Source organism: Puma concolor, chromosome C1 (assembly GCF_028749965.1).
Source record: "Puma concolor isolate L17-30 chromosome C1, mPumCon1.1.hap2, whole genome shotgun sequence".
Lineage (NCBI taxonomy): Eukaryota > Metazoa > Chordata > Mammalia > Carnivora > Felidae > Puma > Puma concolor.
Window position 1 is genome coordinate 88,127,592 of NC_141674.1, and position 19,770 is coordinate 88,147,361.

General features: G+C 37.9%; 1 pseudogene; it reads left to right on the forward strand.

Annotated features, from left to right (window-relative positions):
- The first annotated feature begins 18,612 nt into the window (after positions 1–18,612).
- LOC112864596 (ADP/ATP translocase 2 pseudogene) lies at positions 18,613–19,529 on the forward strand (annotated as a pseudogene).
- The last annotated feature ends 241 nt before the right edge of the window (positions 19,530–19,770 follow it).

Consider the following 19,770-nt stretch of genomic DNA (forward strand, 5'->3'; position numbering starts at 1 on the left):
CTCCTGGAGTGGATAACCTAAGGAGAAGTGAGCTAAGCTGCCCCTCCTGCCCCTGTGTACCTTGCCTACCCACCCCAGCTAAGACGCCAGATCCCCAGCATCACAAGCCTGGCAGTGTGCAAGTAGCCCAGATGGGCCATCCCACCCCACAGTGAATCCCGCCCCTAGGAGAGGGGAAGAGAAGGCACACACCAGTCTGACTGTGGCCCCAGCGGTGGGCTGGGGGCAGACATCAGGTCTGACTGTGGCTCCGCCCACCAACTCCAGTTATACACCACAGCACAGGGGAAGTGCCCTGCAGGTCCTCACCACGCCAGGGACTATCCAAAATGACCAAGCGGAAGAATTCCCCTCAGAAGAATCTCCAGGAAATAACAACAGCTAATGAGCTGATCAAAAAGGATTTAAATAATATAACAGAAAGTGAATTTAGAATAATAGTCATAAAATTAATCGCTGGGCTTGAAAACAGTATAGCTGACAGCAGAGAATCTCTTGCTACAGAGATCAAGGGACTAAGGAACAGTCACGAGGAGCTGACAAACGCTTTAAACGAAATGCATAACAAAATGGAAACCACCACGGCTCGGATTGAAGAGGCAGAGGAGAGAATAGGTGAACTAGAAGATAAAGTTATGGAAAAAGAGGAAGCTGAGAAAAAGAGAGATAAAAAAATCCAGGAGTATGAGGGGAAAATTAGAGAACTAAGTGATACACGAAAAAGAAATAATATACGCATAATTGGTATCCCAGAGGAGGAAGAGAGAGGGAAAGGTGCTGAAGGGGTACTTGAAGAAATAATAGCTGAGAACTTCCCTGAAGTGGGGAAGGAAAAAGGCATTGAAATCCAAGAGGCACAGAGAACTCCCTTCAGACGTAACTTGAATCGATCTTCTGCACGACATATCATAATGAAACTGGCAAAATACAAGGATAAAGAGAAAATTCTGAAAGCAGCAAGGGGTAAACGTGCCCTCACATATAAAGGGAGACCTATAAGACTCGTGACTGATCTCTCTTTTGAAACTTGGCAGGCCAGAAAGAATTGGCACGAGATTTTCAGTGTGCTAGACAGAAAAAATATGCAGCCGAGAATCCTTTATCCAGCAAGTCTGTCATTTAGAATCGAAGGAGAGATAAAGGTCTTCCCAAACAAACAAAAACTGAAGGAATTTGTCACCACTAAACCAGCCCTCCAAGAGATCCTAAGGGGGACCCTGTGAGACAATGTACCAGAGACATCACTACAAGCATAAAACATACAGACATCACAATGACTCTAAACCCATATCTTTCTATAATAACACTGAATGTAAATGGACTATATGTGCCAACCAAAAGACAGAGGGTATCAGAATGGATAAAAAAACAAGACCCATCTATTTGCTGTCTACAAGAGACTCATTTTAGACCTGAGGACACCTTTAGATTGAGAGTGAGGGGATGGAGAACTATTTATCATGCTACTGGAAGCCAAAAGAAAGCTGGAGTGGCCATACTTATATCAGACAAACTAGACATTAAATTAAAGGCTGTAACAAGAGATGAAGAAGGACATTATATAATAGTGACAGGGTCTATCCATCAGGAAGAGCTAACAATTATAAATGTGTATGCGCCGAATACCGGAGCGCCCAAATATATAAAACAATTACTCATAAACAGAAGCAACCTTATTGATAAGAATGTGGTAATTGCAGGGGACTTTAACACCCCACTTACAGAAATGGATAGATCATCTAGACACACGGTCAATAAAGAAACAAGGGCCCTGAATGAGACATTGGATCAGATGGACTTGACAGATATATTTAGAACTCTGCATCCCAAAGCAACAGAATACACTTTCTTCTCGAGTGCACATGGAACATTCTCCAAGATAGATCATATACTGGGTCACAAAACAGCCCTTCATAAGTTTACAAGAATTGAAATCATACCATGCATACTTTCAGACCACAATGCTATGAAGCTTGAAATCAACCACAGAAAAAAGTCTGGAAAACCTCCAAAAGCATGGAGGTTAAAGAACACCCTACAAACGAATGAGTGGGTCAACCAGGCAATTCGAGAAGAAATTAAAAACTATATGGAAACAAACGAAAATGAAAATACAACAATCCAAACGCTTTGGGACGCAGCGAAGGCAGTCCTGAGAGGAAAATACATTGCAATCCAGGCCTATCTCAAGAAACAAGAAAAATCCCAAATACAAAATCTAACAGCACACCTAAAGGAACTAGAAGCAGAACAGCAAAGGCAGCCTAAACCCAGCAGAAGAAGAGAAATCATAAAGATCAGAGCAGAAATAAACAATATAGAATCTAAAAAAACTGTAGAGCAGATCAACGAAACCAAGAGTTGGTTTTTTGAAAAAATAAACAAAATTGACAAACCTCTAGCCAGGCTTCTCAAAAAGAAAAGGGAGATGACCCAAATAGATAAAATCATGAATGAAAATGGAATGATTACAACCAATCCCTCAGAGATACAAACAATTATCAGGGAATACTATGAAAAATTATATGGCAACAAATTGGACAACCTGGAAGAAATGGACAAATTCCTGAACACCCACACTCTTCCAAAACTCAATCAGGAGGAAATAGAAAGCTTGAACAGACCCATCACCAGCGAAGAAATTGAATCGGTTATCAGAAATCTCCCAACAAATAAGAGTCCAGGACCAGATGGCTTCCCAGGGGAGTTCTACCAGACGTTTAAAGCAGAGATAATACCTATCCTTCTCAAGCTATTCCAAGAAATAGAAAGGGAAGGAAAACTTCCAGACTCATTCTATGAAGCCAGTATTACTTTGATTCCTAAATCCAGACAGAGACCCAGTAAAAAAAGAGAACTACAGGCCAATATCCCTGATGAATATGGATGCAAAAATTCTCAATAAGATACTAGCAAATCGAATTCAACGGCATATAAAAAGAATTATTCACCATGATCAAGTGGGATTCATTCCTGGGATGCAGGGCTGGTTCAACATTCGCAAATCAATCAACGTGATACATCACATTAACAACAAAAAAGAGAAAAACCATATGATCCTGTCAATCGATGCAGAAAAGGCCTTTGACAAAATCCAGCACCGTTTCTTAATAAAAACCCTTGAGAAAGTCGGGATAGAAGGAACATACTTAAAGATCATAAAAGCCATTTATGAAAAGCCCACAGCTAACATCATCCTCAACGGGGAAAAACTGAGAGCTTTTTCCCTGAGATCAGGAACACGACAGGGATGCCCACTCTCACCGCTGTTGTTTAACATAGTGCTGGAAGTTCTAGCATCAGCAATCAGACAACAAAAGGAAATCAAAGGCATCCAAATTGGCAAAGATGAAGTCAAGCTTTCGCTTTTTGCAGATGACATGATATTATACATGGAAAATCCGATAGACTCCACCAAAAGTCTGCTAGAACTGATACATGAATTCAGCCAAGTTGCAGGATACAAAATCAATGTACAGAAATCAGTTGCATTCTTATACACTAACAATGAAGCAACAGAAAGACAATAAAGAAACTGATCCCATTCACAATTGCACCAAGAAGCATAAAATACCTAGGAATAAATCTAACCAAAGATGTAAAGGATCTGTATGCTGAAAACTATGGAAAGCTTATGAAGGTAATTGAAGAAGATTTAAAGAAATGGAAAGACATTCCCTGCTCATGGGTTGGAAGAATAAATATTGTCAAAATGTCAATACTACCCAAAGCTATCTACACATTCAATGCAATCCCAATCAAAATTGCACCAGCATTCTTCTCGAAACTAGAACAAGCAATCCTAAAATTCATATGGAACCACAAAAGGCCCCGAATAGCCAAAGGAATTTTGAAGAAGAAGACCAAAGCAGGAGGCATCACAATCCCAGTCTTTAGCCTCTACTACAAAGCTGTCATCATCAAGACAGCATGGTATTGGCACCAAAACAGACACATAGACCAATGGAATAGAATAGAAACCCCGGAACTAGACCCACAAACGTACGGCCAACTCATCTTTGACAAAGCAGGAAAGAACATCCAATGGAAAAAAGACAGTCTCTTTAACAAATGGTGCTGGGAGAACTGGACAGCAACATGCAGAAGGTTGAAACTAGACCACTTTCTCACACCATTCACAAAAATAAACTCAAAATGGATAAAGGACCTGAATGTGAGACAGGAAACCATCAAAACCTTAGAGGAGAAAGCAGGAAAAGACCTCTCTGACCTCAGCCGTAGCAATCTCTTACTCGACACATCCCCAAAGGCAAGGGAATTAAAAGCAAAAGTGAATTACTGGGACCTTATGAAGATACAAAGCTTCTGCACAGCAAAGGAAACAACCAACAAAACCAAAAGGCAACCAACGGAATGGGAAAAGGTATTTGCAAATGACATATCGGACAAAGGGCTAGTATCCAAAATCTATAAAGAGCTCACCAAACTCCACACCCGAAAAGCAAATAACCCAGTTAAAGAAATGGGCAGAAAACATGAATAGACACTTCTCTAAAGAAGACATCCGGATGGCCAACAGGCACATGAAAAGATGTTCAGCGTCGCTCCTTATCAGGGAAATACAAATCAAAACCACACTCAGGTATCACCTCACGCCAGTCAGAGTGGCCAAAATGAACAAATCAGGAGACTATAGATGCTGGAGAGGATGTGGAGAAACGGGAACCCTCTTGCACTGTTGGTGGGAATGCAAATTGGTGCAGCCGCTCTGGAAAGCAGTGTGGAGGTTCCTCAGAAAATTAAAAATAGACCTACCCTATGACCCAGCAATAGCACTGTTAGGAATTTATCCAAGGGACACAGGAGTACTGATGCATAGGGGCACTTGTACCCCAATGTTCATAGCAGCACTCTCAACAATAGCCAAATTATGGAAAGAGCCTAAATGTCCATCAACTGATGAATGGATAAAGAAATTGTGGTTTATATACACAATGGAATACTACGTGGCAATGAGAAAAAATGAAATCTGGCCTTTTGTAGCAACGTGGATGGAACTGGAGAGTGTGATGCTAAGTGAAATGAGCCATACAGAGAAAGACAGATACCATATGGTTTCACTCTTATGTGGATCCTGAGAAACTTAACAGGAACCCATGGGGGAGGGGAAGGAAAAAAAAAAAAAAAAAGAGGTTAGAGTGGGAGAGAGCCAAAGCATAAGAGACTGTTGAGAACTGAGAACAAACTAAGGGTTGATGGGGGGTGGGAGGGAGGAGAGGGTGGGTGATGGGTATTGAGGAGGGCACCTTTTGGGATGAGCACTGGGTGTTGTATGGAAACCAATTTGACAATAAATTTCATATATAAATAAAAAAATAAATAAATAAAAAAAAAGAAAGTGGCTTCATAGATTAAAGAAAAAAGGGGCAAAAAAAGGAAATCATTTCAATATTTGAACAAATGAATACACTGTAGTAGACTAAAGTGAGTGAAATGAAGGATGTAAAGTAGAATTTGGAAAAACTTACACAAAAGTAAAGAATGTAGTAGAAAAAATTAAAGAAAATATTTTTAATGAAAATTAAAAGTAAATATGAATTTTTCATGAAAAAGAAACAAAAAAGGGAAAAAAGAAAAAAATGGAAATCCTATGAAAATTTGAAAAAGTGAATACACTGTAGTAGACTAAAATAAAATGATGGAGGTTAAATAGAATTTGAAAAAAATTACATAAAAGCAAAATACATAGTAAAAAAATTAAAAATATTTTTAATACAAATTGAAAATAAAAATGAATTTTTTCTCTGTCTTTATTCAAGAAAAAGAAAAATGAACAAGAGAAAAAAAAAAGAAAATTGAATAGATGGACCAGCAAACAGATTGAAGTAAGACTGAAATTACTTCATTTTCCCCTAGACGTCAGACTATGAAGCGCTTTATATACCATAAAGTAAGCCGGCGTGAGACTTGTGTTCTTGAAGAGCAAGGTTGTCCCAGTTGGGTGGGGTGTAGTATAATGGCTCCGTTCTCCACTAGATGGCGCTGCTAGCCTACTGGGGTGGATTTTGGTGCTTGTAGGTGCATATACACATGTGCAGGAGCAGTGAAAATGGTGTCACCCAGCTTCCCAGTCTCTAGTATCAGAACTCTAACTCTGTTCTCCCTGATCAGCAATTGCACACCCCTTTGTCTTCAGCTTTCATCCACTCCCCAATTTTACACTATCCATGACCAAGCCCCAGGCAGTGCCTCTCTCTCGAGTTTTGTCTCATATGTGGGTGTTTTTCCCAACCTCTTGCTTCTGAGGGACTGTGGCTTTGACCTGTTCTGCCCCTCTTTGGGAGGGTCTCACTGAGCAGTGGCTGAATGCCAGCTGCACTCAGGAGACTTCGTGTTATTGTGCTGCTGCCGGTGCCCCAAGACTGCGGCCAGGTGCCAGCCCTCCCCAGAAAAAGTTCTCAAGATATTGTAGCAGCAGCATTTCAGGGATTATGGAAAATCACAACAGGCATCTGGCACCAGGCTTCACCCTTAATGACTTTGTTCCAGCACCAGCGAATGTGGCTGTTCTCTGGGGTCTGCTGGGACCAGGTGGCCTCCACAATCTCTACAAAATGTCCTTCCAGCAGTGGAACCGCTTTTCTCCATGTGGCCATGTGGGGGGCTAGACCCCACTCTGTTCCTGGGGATTCGCCCTTCCCACCAGAGCGCCACCAGGTATAAAGCTGAGGAGTTGCAGACTCCTCGCTCCCCTTGTTTACAGTCTGAATGGAATTTTTTTTTATTTTTTTTTTAACGTTTATTTATTTTTGAGACAGAGAGAGACAGAACATGAATGGGGGAGGGTCAGAGAGAGGGAGACACAGAATCTGAAACAGGCTCCAGGCTCTGAGCTGTCAGCACAGAGCCCGACGCGGGGCTCGAACTCACGGACCATGAGATCATGACCTGAGCTGAAGCCGGCCGCCCAACCGACTGAGCCACCCAGGCTCCCCTGGTCTGAATGGAATTTAAACCCTCTCCTTTCTCCTTTCTCCATTAAAAAAAATTTTTTTTAATGTTTTATTTATTTTTGAGACAGAGAGAGACAGAGAATGAATGGAGGAGGGTCAGAGAGAGAGGGAGACACAGAATCTGAAGCAGGCTCCAGGCTCTGAGCTGTCAGCACAGAGCCCAACACAGGGCTCAAACTCACGGACCGTGAGATCATGACCTGAGCCAAAGTTGGACGCTGAACCGACTGAGCCACCCAGGCGCCCCTCCTTTCTCCATTTTTAGTTTAGTTCCTGAGACTTTCAATTTTCCACCTTCTTACCTGCTTTTGGGTAGGGATGCTTTTCCTGTATTTCCCCCTTCCCCAGTCTCCATCCTCTCTCCATGCAAAGGCGACTCCCTGCCCTTCGCAGCTTCTCTCTCCCCAAGTTCATCTCTCCACGCCACGGACCTGGTGAATTCTGTGGTTCAGGTTGTGCAGATTGTTGTGTTAATCCTCAGATCAGTTTTCTAAGTGTGCAGGGTGGTTTAGTGTTGGTGTGGCTGTATTTCATGGATGTGAGACACACAAAAAACTTCCATACTGTTCTGCCATTTTGGCTCCCCTTCCTGACCACTGGCTTTCAATCAGAGGTTCCCAAGACCCTCTCCCTGTCTTCCATTAATTTACTAGAGTGGTTCACAGAACTAAGAGAAATGTCTTACTTTCTAGATTATGGATTTATTATTAAAAGATATAGCTTAGTGGCAGCCAGGAATTAGAGAAACGTAGGACGTCATGGGGAAAGGGTACAGAGCTCCAATGCCCTCTCCAGGTGTGCTGCTCCACGTGTTCACCAATCTGGATGTTCTCCAAACTTTGTCCTTTTGGGTTTTTATGGAAACTTCATTACATAGTCATGGCTGATAAAATTATTGGCCACTGGTGATTGCTTTAACCTCCAGCCCTCATTCCCTACTTGGAAGTTAAGGGGGTAGTGAAAGTTCCAACCGTCCAATCACAGGATTGGTTCCAAGGGCAACTGTCCCCCCCATACTTAGGTTACCTAAAGGGCTTTCCGGAAGTCACCTCATTAACATAAAAGAAGACTTTTTCATCCCGCTTATCACATGGAATTCCAAGGGTTTTAGGATCTTTGTGCTGGAACAATGGAAGACTGATTATATATTTCTTATTATAAATCACAATATTACCCTTTTTATTATGATTATGCATGGTATTCTGGGTTGTACATCATAATTCCATCACATCAAAAGAAAGTAGCAATAGATGTTTAGTAAAAACCCTCTATTTGCAATAGGTTGGGAGATGAGTAGTTATGATAATTAATTTTAAACTTTCTCTTGACTTTGTGACAAACCATGTTCCTACACAAACTCCAGAAAGGAGAGTTTACCTTAGGGGGAAAAAACATAAAGAAATATAACATTTAGTAACTAGCAACTGCTGGAGTTATGTCTTTAAGGGAAGCAAAATATACCACTTTGACATACTGATTATTTTGAATTAAAGTTAAGAAATAGCCAGTTTTAAGAAGGACAGTCTGACCCCCTCTATGTCACTCTGAAAACAGGATATAAATCTCTCATGTGAAAGTTACCCTCCTTGTACCAAAAAGGTAGAAGGCATCCTTGTCACCAGGGAGAGGAAATTCAGGGACTAGAAACTTGTATGAACAAAGCTTGTTACTTCTTCACTAATTACTACCCCAAACCCAAACTTCTTTATCTTGTTAATTCTTCACAAATTTATTGTTTCTTTGTCAAAAAAGTATAAAAGCTACCTGCTTTGGTCATTTCTTTCAGTCTCATATTTTTATGGGCTCCTGTACATAGCAAATTAAATTTGTTTTTTTTGTTAATCTGGCAAAGAACCCAGAAAATGGAGGAAGGAAAAAGTTTTCCTCTCTTACAATATATTATTAGACTTATGGCAAATATTAAGACTGCATTGCACAACTGCATTTTCAGGAAACACCTAATTATAATTTACTAGTGGGGAAGCAGGATGGGAGGGGATAACATTTCTGTCATTATAGAAAAAGTATTAGAAGGCCACTTTGTTATTGTTTGTTTTGTGTAGCAACAATTGGGAGATTATATACTTTACAAAGACCTGTTTCTTAGATTTTAGGTGTGCCTTATTTATGTAATATTTCTTAAAATTTGCATATGAAACAACTGAGAATTTTGTCACTTAAAACTTATTTTGGATATCCCAGAAGATATATTACTAGTTACATAAACCCTTCTTTATAAGTTGGTAAGATTTTTATGCTTATATTGATGAAGTCATTATTTTTCCCCCTCTACACTTTAATTTTTTTTAATGTTTATTTACTTTTGAGAGAGAGAGAGACAGTGAGAGCAAGCAGAGACGGAGACACAGACTCCCAAGCAGCTTTCAGGCTCTGAGCTGTCAGCAGAGTCCAACATGGGTCTCGAATCATGAATGGTGAGATCATGACCTAAGCCTTAGTCAGTTGCTTAACTGACTGAGCCCCCAGGTGCCCCTCTTTAAATTTCTAAGTTCAGGAACATTATTACAGAGTATAAACCTCTATTTCACATTTTTATTACTCATTTTTTAATGTACCTTCAACTCAAAGTCTAAACAAAAATGTTATACTGAATTTTTCCATAGCCTAGTTACAAACTTGTGAATAATTTGGGCATCTTGTAACCCTCCCCGTTATATCACGGAGCCATTTCAATCAGTCCTGCATGCTGATGATTTCCAAATCAGATCTCCAAATCCCATCTCCCCATAATATACAAATTTCTATTTCCAGCTGGCTTCTATGCATCTTCATGGGAATATCTTGAAGCAATCTGACATTCAGCATGTCCGATAGTAAACTCATTTTATCATCCCCATGCCTCTTCTTGCTCTTCTTTTACATGTTCTCTTTCTGTCTATTACTGACTTAGTCTACTGTATGTAACTTATTGCCATCTGAGTGATAGCTTTTTATCCCACCGTCCTGGTCCATCCATTATTGCTATCAAAATTGTGTTCTTGTATACCACATCCTTTAGCCACATTAGACACATTCTCAATCCTAAACAAGCTTCTGTGGCTTTAAGGAAAGATTTTTGGAATGCCCAATCCCTCCTTCCTTCCGGGAAATGTCATCATTTAAGATTCATTTTTCATTTTTCGTATCAGTACAGAACTTCCTAAAAGGGAGCTAAATTAATCACCTATTCCATGGTAGTCTTAGAGAATTTAACATATATCATCTGTATAATACGTAGTGTCTGTTAGGTGGTAAGGGCTCAAAAGTGGTAGTTGTTTTATGAATTTTATTAAAATGATCTTTCCCTGTATTTGTCTTTTAACGTCCTGAGAGCATAAGCTTTATTCTGCTATTTATTTTATTATAATTCCAAGCCTATTACTTGGCATTTAGTAGTAGATGCTGTGCATCTACATTCAATAAGTATTACCCTGACGAGGACTGTAATTTAGAGTTAAAAATGCTAGTCACTATTATTAGTAGTAAGAAAATACTTTGTCATAGTAGTTTGAAAGTATTGAGTGATATGTTTTAATAATGTTACTATTACAAACAGGAGAAATATAATTCTGAAAGTTTTTTTAAGTCATGAGTGGACATGTGGATTTTATTTCTATATGGAGTGATATTAATAAAAATATTTTAGAATGTAAGAATACATACACAAAGTGAAATAATGTCCCATCTCTGAGTTAAATATGATGAATTATCTTTCAACAATTAGTCATTTTTCTCCCAGGGATGTCTGCAAAAATTATATTACTTTTGGGATCTCAACAGATTTGCTTTCAACAAAATATGCTTATAGCTTCTCCAGAAGTATTAGAACAAAACATATTTAAATGATTGTTACAGAATTGCCCTTGGTTACATCTTTTATCTAGGATATCTGATTTTATTCTGTAGGCCTGCGGCTGAACTGTAAATTGTTTTTGTTCTCCTATGAGAGTATCTCACCAGTCTGTCAACGATTCAGTTCTGCGTGCAGATTAAGAGGGAAATAGGATATAATCAAATGCCCTTAGGGGAAAATTATAGGTATACTGTAGGTCCGTAGTTGTTCAATATTCTATAGATACAGCACATGAAAATACATTATCCCAGTCCTTTAGGTGTGAACAACATTCCATGGGTGAGGGAATACACATGAAAATGAGAAATGTTCTCATTAATGGTATAACCACTAAATTTTAAAGTGGTTACAATACACAACAGTATTTGACTAGATGTTGACATGTGTTAGCAGAACTACTTATTATGAAATACAGAGAATCAGAATGTAAGGGCTTCTAAAAGCAGTTTTAATATCATGATTTTGGTTCCTTCCCTCTGCAGTGTATTTAGGTCAACAGGAGATACTCATATGTCACTGGAGAGAGGGGAAGTAGTGTTAGAGTACCCTCTTTGTGTTCTATAAGAATGTTATATCTCTTAGTGAGGACACATTAATTCGCTGTTTACAAAATTATAATCACTCCCCATCATGATCAGCTTCATCATCATTAGAGCACATATATTCCATGTTGCTGTTCTGGGCATTGTACAAATTAGGTTAAAAGTCAACTTGTAAGTTTTTTTGTAAATGTACATTTTACATCATCTGTTGGTTGATAGATATCCAGTGGCTACTTTTCTATCTACATATCCATCTATCTATATTTTTTATGTTTTATTTAAGCAATCAATGCCCAGGTATTTTAAGATCACAAGAGTTATATTAATCTAAAGGGACTCACACATAAGAGAATTTTAATTGAGTGCTCTGAAGAAAACTGGATGAAATATTACTGTGTAAGTAATAAGATTTGCAAACTCATTTTTATGATACTCTGTGTTCAGTTTACATTATGGACTACTAAGGAAATTAGAGCTACACTGAACAATAAGGAAGCTACTAACTAGTACATGTGGCTATTGAGCACTTGAAATCGGCCAATTTGATTTATAACATGCTACAAGTGTAAAATGTACACTGGATTCTATAGACTTGGTATGAAAAACAGAATATAACATAGGCCATTACTCATTTTTTATATAGATTACATACTGAAATGATAATATTTTGGATAAATGGTTAAAAGATAATTACTGAAAGCAATTTTATTTTTTTCTTTTTACTTATTTTGGCTACTGGAAAATTTAAAAGTCTGCATGTAGTTCACATTACATGTATTGAACAGCACTGGGGTAGAATGTTTGACATTATTGTAGCTAGGGTCAAGTAAATTTCAAAGAAAAATGGGGGAGATTTAGTAAAAGATATATTAAATTCTGTAATCTTCTAAATGGCATCTGCTGTGTGAAAACTACCTTAAGACTGGATTTAAGGAAGCTGTTCAGATACTGTTATTTGTGATCAAATAAAAGTGTCAGGCACATTTCTCCTGTGTACTGGAGAAATGTGCCCATCACTTCTGAAGTTCAAATAAAGCCACATTCCCAGGCTGTGGAATTCTCCCTTATGCTGAAATATGCTTATGTTTACTGGAGTCCAAAACTTATTTGGAAAACTAAGCTTCAAAGATAAATAAGCACTGTATATGGCCACATGATCTTGATAAATTGATTATAGAATTCATTAATATTCTACCTTTAAAGGATGCCAGGAAATAAGATAACAATGAGGAACAGATGAACAGCGAGCTCTGTTATCTTTACTTTTCACACATTCCTTATTTCCAGACTGTTTTCCTGTATCTGTTTATATATGTGGTTGTAATGAGAATTTATGACATATGAAGCTTTCTGTTTCTAATTTTCAAGCTATATATATATATATATATATATACACCATATATTTTCATATCCAGACTTAAGACATATATTACTATCGCTTTCTTGGTTACTTGCGGCAGAATGGTATTAGTCATGGTAATTCATTGTGATGATTCTAGATTATATTTTTTTATATTCTTTGTTGTACTTTGTTTTCTCATCTAAAAATAAAAACTAAATAACAAAAAATTCTACATAATACAGAATTCTAAATATATTTCTTAAAACATTTATTGTACTTTATCTGATTGAATAGAACACCATATCCAATCTAACATGATATGTGTAAATACTTATTAAAGATTGCAAACTGGGAAAATATTCATTACTTTTCAGTTACTAAGGGTATGATTGTTATTAGCAGAATGACTGTCTACAAGTTTTAAATTAAGAGGTTTAAAAAACAATTATTTGGCCTAAATAGAACTTAACCAAATAACCAGTTTTAACTACTGGGGCATATCATATGCCAGTCTTAAATCAAATAATCTCTGTTTTGTCCCAGCCAAATAAATGAAAAAAGAAATAGCATAGGACATTTCAAGGGAAAGAAATTGTAGTGACCTTCCCTAGGGCAGATCCTAGATGAAAACTGCAAAGTTAGTAAAGGTGTTTTGTTTAAACCTTTTTTGATTCCTTATGGTAAATCTCCAGCTGAGGGAGTGATTCCCAGCTCTGTCTGCACATTACAACCTACTGGGAAAGACTTGAACGCATAAGGCTGTTTGGCCCAACTTACACAGGATCAGTCAGTACCTGGTCCAGAAGAAGGGCACACCTCTGTATTGTTTAAAAGCTCCCCAGGTAGTTCTAGTGTGGACCAGTTAGAGAACCTCTAATCAAAAGGCAACCAGAAACCCCGTATTCCTTCTCAGTTTTCCACCGTGCTGTTACTGAAGCCTGAATCCTAAACATTTCAAATGAAGCTAATACTCTGCACCTTGCCCTGCTGATTTCTTACTGCTAAATGTCACTACTAATTTGTTTAATATTTTCAAAGCCTCATTAGGTTAGTGGCCTGCTAATTACATATCCCAATTTATAATAAAACACTAATGGGTGAAAATGATTTAATGTGTGCTGCCTTTCTAATTAATGAATTTGCCTTTTAACCTAGTATTTAACATATCCTAAGGCATGAATGGATAAATAAAGTATGAATTTTAGTCATTCTCACATACCTATGTGGAAAGACTTTAACTCTGGTGGGACACTCAACTTTCCTTAAAAATTTCTACATAAGGATGATTTTAAAGGGAGCTCACTATCATGCCCCCTTTATTGTCACAAAACCACAGAGAAAGGACAGAGATTGCAGGATGAATATAGAGTAAGAATATGTAAGGAAAATATCATAAGAGGTAACTAAGTTGAAGATTCAGGTAATATAATATGGGAATCTGTGCTTGTCACTATGAGTATTTTCAAACCATGTTACCTGCTTTATTTGAAACCATTTTGATTTCTTGTTTCATGAATAGCACTGTGATGGAGAAAATTAGATAAAATGCAGTCTTTTTCCTTAAAGAGTATAGATTCTTTGTAGGAAAACATGAAAATTTTAAACTTATAAATTTATAAGACAGCAGTGCTAGAAAAGTCAAAGTGTACCACACAATCAAAGGTCGTACAAATATTAGTCAATTGATTAGGTGGATAAAATTATTTAATCATGAAAAGGATTGTCTCTGAATTTGGACAATAGCATAGAAAGTGTCACCTTCATTAAAAATAGAAAAATTCATACAGATAAATGAAATTTATCCTTTTTATAGGATTTTCTCATAGTTATTATATCATTAAAGTAGAATTGTAGGGGCGCCTGGGTGGCGCAGTCGGTTAAGCGTCCGACTTCAGCCAGGTCACGATCTCGCGGTCCGTGAGTTCGAGCCCCGCGTCAGGCTCTGGGCTGATGGCTCAGAGCCTGGAGCCTGTTTCCGATTCTGTGTCTCCCTCTCTCTCTGCCCCTCCCCCGTTCATGCTCTGTCTCTCTCTGTCCCAAAAATAAATAAACGTTGGAAAAAAAAAAATTTAAAGTAGAATTGTATGATGCTACTTGCATAGTCATTAGAAAGACTTCATTTTAAAATTTAATGCATTTTAAAATTTCACTATTCCATGTTAGGAAGAATGATTGGATATTTCAGGGGGAATCAACGATGGTTCATGTAATGACAGAGGTTTTTGCTCACTGCTAAGAATGATTGAAAAAAGAAATATGGATATAATTAATTTGTTGGTATGTCTCCACCAGTGGTAAGGAAGGAGGTTGGCCATTAATTGTAGTCCCTGGTTTCAAATTCTGGTCAATCATTTATTTTCTGTTGACCTTGAGTAAGACACTATTCTATGCTTCAAGTTGTTTGGCCATAAAATGAGGATTGTGTTTATCTTTACCTTACTGGTTTGTATTTAAGAGAGAGGAGTTTAAATGAGTTTATGAAAGTAAAATCTTTAAAAAGCACATGGGACACAGTAAGCAATATATAGATATTGGTATTACTAAATAAATATGCAAAGCTACATATGTTTCTATTTTATCTACAGTTAAAACTATACACATGTAGTTATGGTTTCAAATGACAATCTCTCACTCAAAATAATTTACAAGGTTTTACTGTTCAGAGTGTCCCATGCCTTTTTTCCCTGCCCTGTGATAAGACATTGTAATATTTTGTAAATTCAGTTTGAGTCATTGTGCTTTGTCCCATTGTATTGATCTGATATTTTCTGTTGATTTGTATCATAATGTCTCTGTCTCTCCGGATGACCTGTCAATCTTTGAAAGTCTTGTTACTATAATTTATTTCATGTCTAATCCATGAAATTAAGTGTTTATTGCCTATATTTTTATATCTACTCTATATTAACCTTCAGAATATCCAGTTGGATGAGTATATTCTCCTTTTGTAGATGGGGAAGCTTGGCCTTAAATGTTAAGTAATTGATTGCAAATTACTCATTAAATGTCTGAGTCAGAATTCAAATTCAGACAGATCTGTCTAATCCCAAAGTTTATATCCTATTGGTCTGACCTCCCCAGGTTTCCTCTTGGTGCTCTAATTATCAACCATACTTCTCAGTTTGCTTTCTTTCTCATTCATATGTCTGACCCCTACCTTTCACATTTAATTGCAAATATGAATTGATGTAAAAGTTTTAGCTAGACAAATATACAGGTTAAATGCAATTATCTTATTATTTATCTGTAACATGATATAGATCATGGAGCTATAGTTTCTGCCTAGCAATTTAGTCAACAAGAATTTTCATAGAGAACTGGGACATTTTCTTAGTAAATAATTTTGATTAATGTTTAGAGCAAGAAAAGAATACCTGTTCTATTGAAATAATATGAGTGTATGAGGACTTATTTTCAAATTATTATCATTTTCCATCTGCTTTTTAAAAATTATTTAAATTTTAGTTAATATACAGTGCAATATTGGTTTCAAAAGTAGAATTCAGTGATTCATCACTTACATACAACACCCAGAGCTCATCATAACAAGTCCCCTCCTTAATACCCATCACCCATCTGGCCCACCTCCCACACACCTCCCTCCATCAACCCTCAGTTTTTTCTCTATTATTAAGAGTCTCCTGTGGTTTCTTTCCCTTTCTTCTGATTTCCTCCTCATTCCCCTATGTTCATCTGTTTTCTTTCTTAAGTTCCACATATGAGTGAAATCATATGATATTTTTCTTTCTCTGATTGACTTATTTCCCTTAGCATAATACATTCTATCTCCATCCATGCCATTGCAAACAGCAAGTTTTCATTCTTTTTTAAGGGCTGATTAACATTACATTGTATGTATATGCCATATCTTCTTATCCATTCATCAGTTGATGCACATTTGGACTCTCCAGTTTGGCTATTGTTGATAATGCTTCTATAAACATTGGGGGTTTATGTACCTCTTCTAATCTGTATTTCAGTATCCTTTGGGTAAATACTTAATAGTAAAATTGCTAGATCATAGGGTAGTGCTATTTTTAGTTTTTTTGAGGAGCCTCCATACTCTTCTCTAGTGTGATTGTACCAGTTTGCATCCCTACAAACAACATATCTGATAAAGGGTTAGTATCCAAAATCCATAAAGGACTTTTCAAACTCAATACCCAAAAATCAAACAACCCAGTTAATACATGGGCAGACGACAAGAATAGACACTTTTCCAAAGACATCCAGATGGCTAACAGATACATGAAAAGATGCTCAACTTCACTCATCATCAGGGAACTACAAATCAAAACCACAAAGAATACAAGATGCCCCCAATGCCATATAAGTCAGTAAAAATATTAAGCTAGACATTTTTAGTTAATTGAAAAAGGCTGAGTAGGGTTAGTGTGAAAGAAATTCCCCAAGAGTCACAGACATAGGATAGTTATGTCTTTGCAGAGTGTTTTCTCTAGGAACCCCACCAGGTGCTTGGGGAATATCAGGGAGAAATCTGAAACAAACCAACAAAACCAAAAAACAACTTCCTTCATGGTTCTTGCTGGGGTTGCAGAATGATAGCTACTGCCAAAACTCTACCCAGACCCTCTCTCTCTCTATCTCCATTGAAATAAAAGGTTTTTCTGCAGAGGATTTTGTGATTAGGAAGACAACCAAATTCGTAGACCAGGTGCAGAGTGGAAATTCATTGCAACTGAAGGTGGGAACTGGTGGCTGTCATTCCCATCTGAGATGCATCCCAAAATTTTTAATCTTCAGGAGTTAGGGCCTCAAAATTGTAAACTAAGGGCACTAGTGGAGAAGCACTGCAGTTAATGAGGGAAACAAGGAATTTTAAAAAATGTTTCTACTTTGATAAGGAGCTAGAGAATGTGCTAGCCCTAGCTTTGCATCTGGAGAAGAGATCGGATACTTAAAAAGGGCACATGCCTGAGATCAATGTTCATAGTGTCTGCTTAAGACTAAGGCTTATCAGAGCATCAAACACCCCTACCAACTCCCTATCAACAAGCTGACATTCATCCAGTACAACTAACAGTGGGGGACACCTGTGAGAACTGCAAGACACAGGCTTTCTCTAGGGGGAAGTGCAAAGGAAAATTCAAAACTAAGTGGAGAGACAAACAAAAAATATCACTAATGGAATCTAGACTCCGATGCACTGAGGATAACCAAAACAACAACAAACCCAGCCCTACATCACAACCAAGTGAGATTCATCCCAGGAATGCAAGGCTTGTTCAATATTGAAAAAAAAATGTTTTGTTTTTTTTTTACCATGTTAACAGAGCAACCAAATAAGAAAAAAAAAATTATTGTAGCAACAGATGAAGAAAAAAGCATTTGGAAAACTCAGACATCTGTTCCTGATAAAGGCTCTCAACAAACTAGAAGCAGGGTACTTCCTTAATCTCATAAAGAACATCAACAAATCCTCCAGCTAATATCATATTTAATAGTGAGAGACTACTTTCTGCCTCAGATCAAGAATAAGGCAAGGGTATCTCCTCCCCCTACTCATATTCAATGTTATGTTGGTTTGCTAATGAGATAGATTTTCAGTAAGGCAAAAGGAAAAAGGAAAATAAAGAGCATATAAATTAGAAAAAGAGAAGAAGTAAAACTACATCTATTTGCAGAAGATATGATAGGCAAAAGATATGATTGTCTATACAGATAATCACAAAGAATCTAAAAAAGGGCTCCTAAACTTTAAATATGTGCAATTCATTTTATGTCAATATTTTTTAAATGGCTTTAAAAATTGCAAGCCAACAAAGCATATTAATTTGCCATATGGAGTCATTTGATAATGACTCCTTAAATATTAAAATATGCTTCCTAAAGTTCCAGCCAGTTCCTACTGTAGTCACCTGCCTCCTCTTTCCTTTCAACATGACAGATGGCTCTATGTCCTTCACCAAGGACTTCCTAGAGGGTGGAGTGGCCGCAGTAGACCTCCAAGACATAGTAGAGCCCATCCATTGGGTCAAGCTGCTGCTGCAAGTGCACAGTGCCCACAGGCAAATCACTGCAGATAAGCAGTACAAGAGCATTATAAACTGCGTGGCTCATATCCCCATGGAGCAGGGAGTCCTGTGCTTCCAGCGTGGTAACCTGCCCAATGGCATCAAATACTTCCCCACCCAGGCTCTCAACTTTGCCTTCAAAGATACATACAAACAGAGCTTCCTGGGTGGTGTGGACAAGAGAACCCAGTTTTGGCACTACTTTGCAAGGAATCTGGCATCAAGTGGTGCTGCTGCAGACCCATCCTTGTGTTTTGTGTATCCTCTTGATTTTGTCTATACCCATCTAACAGTTGATGTGGGCAAAGCTGGAGCTGAAAAGAAATCCCGAGGCCTCAGTGACTGCCAGGTTAAGGACTACAAATCTGGTGGGATGAGGGGCCCGTACTAGATTTTAACGTATCTGTGCAGGGTATTACCTACCAAGCTGCCTACTTCAGTGTCTAGGACACTGCAAAGGGAACACTTCCAAATCCCAAAGATATTCACATCTTCATCAGCTGGATGATAATACAATCCATCACAATGGATGCCGGGTTGATTTCTTGTCCATCTGACACTATTCACTGCCATATTATGGTGCAGTCAGGGCACAAAGGAGGTGACATCGTGTACACAGGCAGGCTTGACTGCTGGTGGGATATTTCTTGCAGTGAAGGAGCTGAAGCTTTTTTTGAGGGTGTATGGTCCAGTGTCCTCAGAGGCATGGGTGGTGCTTTGGTGCCTAACTTGTATGATGAAATCAAGTTCACGGAAGTTAATTCCGAGTTTTTCCCCCTGTGAACAGGCATGTTGTATTATGTAACATACCTAGAGCATTCTTGACAGACTATTGGCTATCTGTCAGTGGCAACTATTTACTGGTTGAAAATGGGGAGCAATAATATTCATCTGACCGGTTTTCTCTTAAAGCTATTTCTATGATGATGACTCTCAATTATATTTTTTATTTCAGTCACTCCTGATAAGTAAATTTGAAGAAATAAAAAATATCTGAAATTTTAAAATACCTCTTAAAAACAAC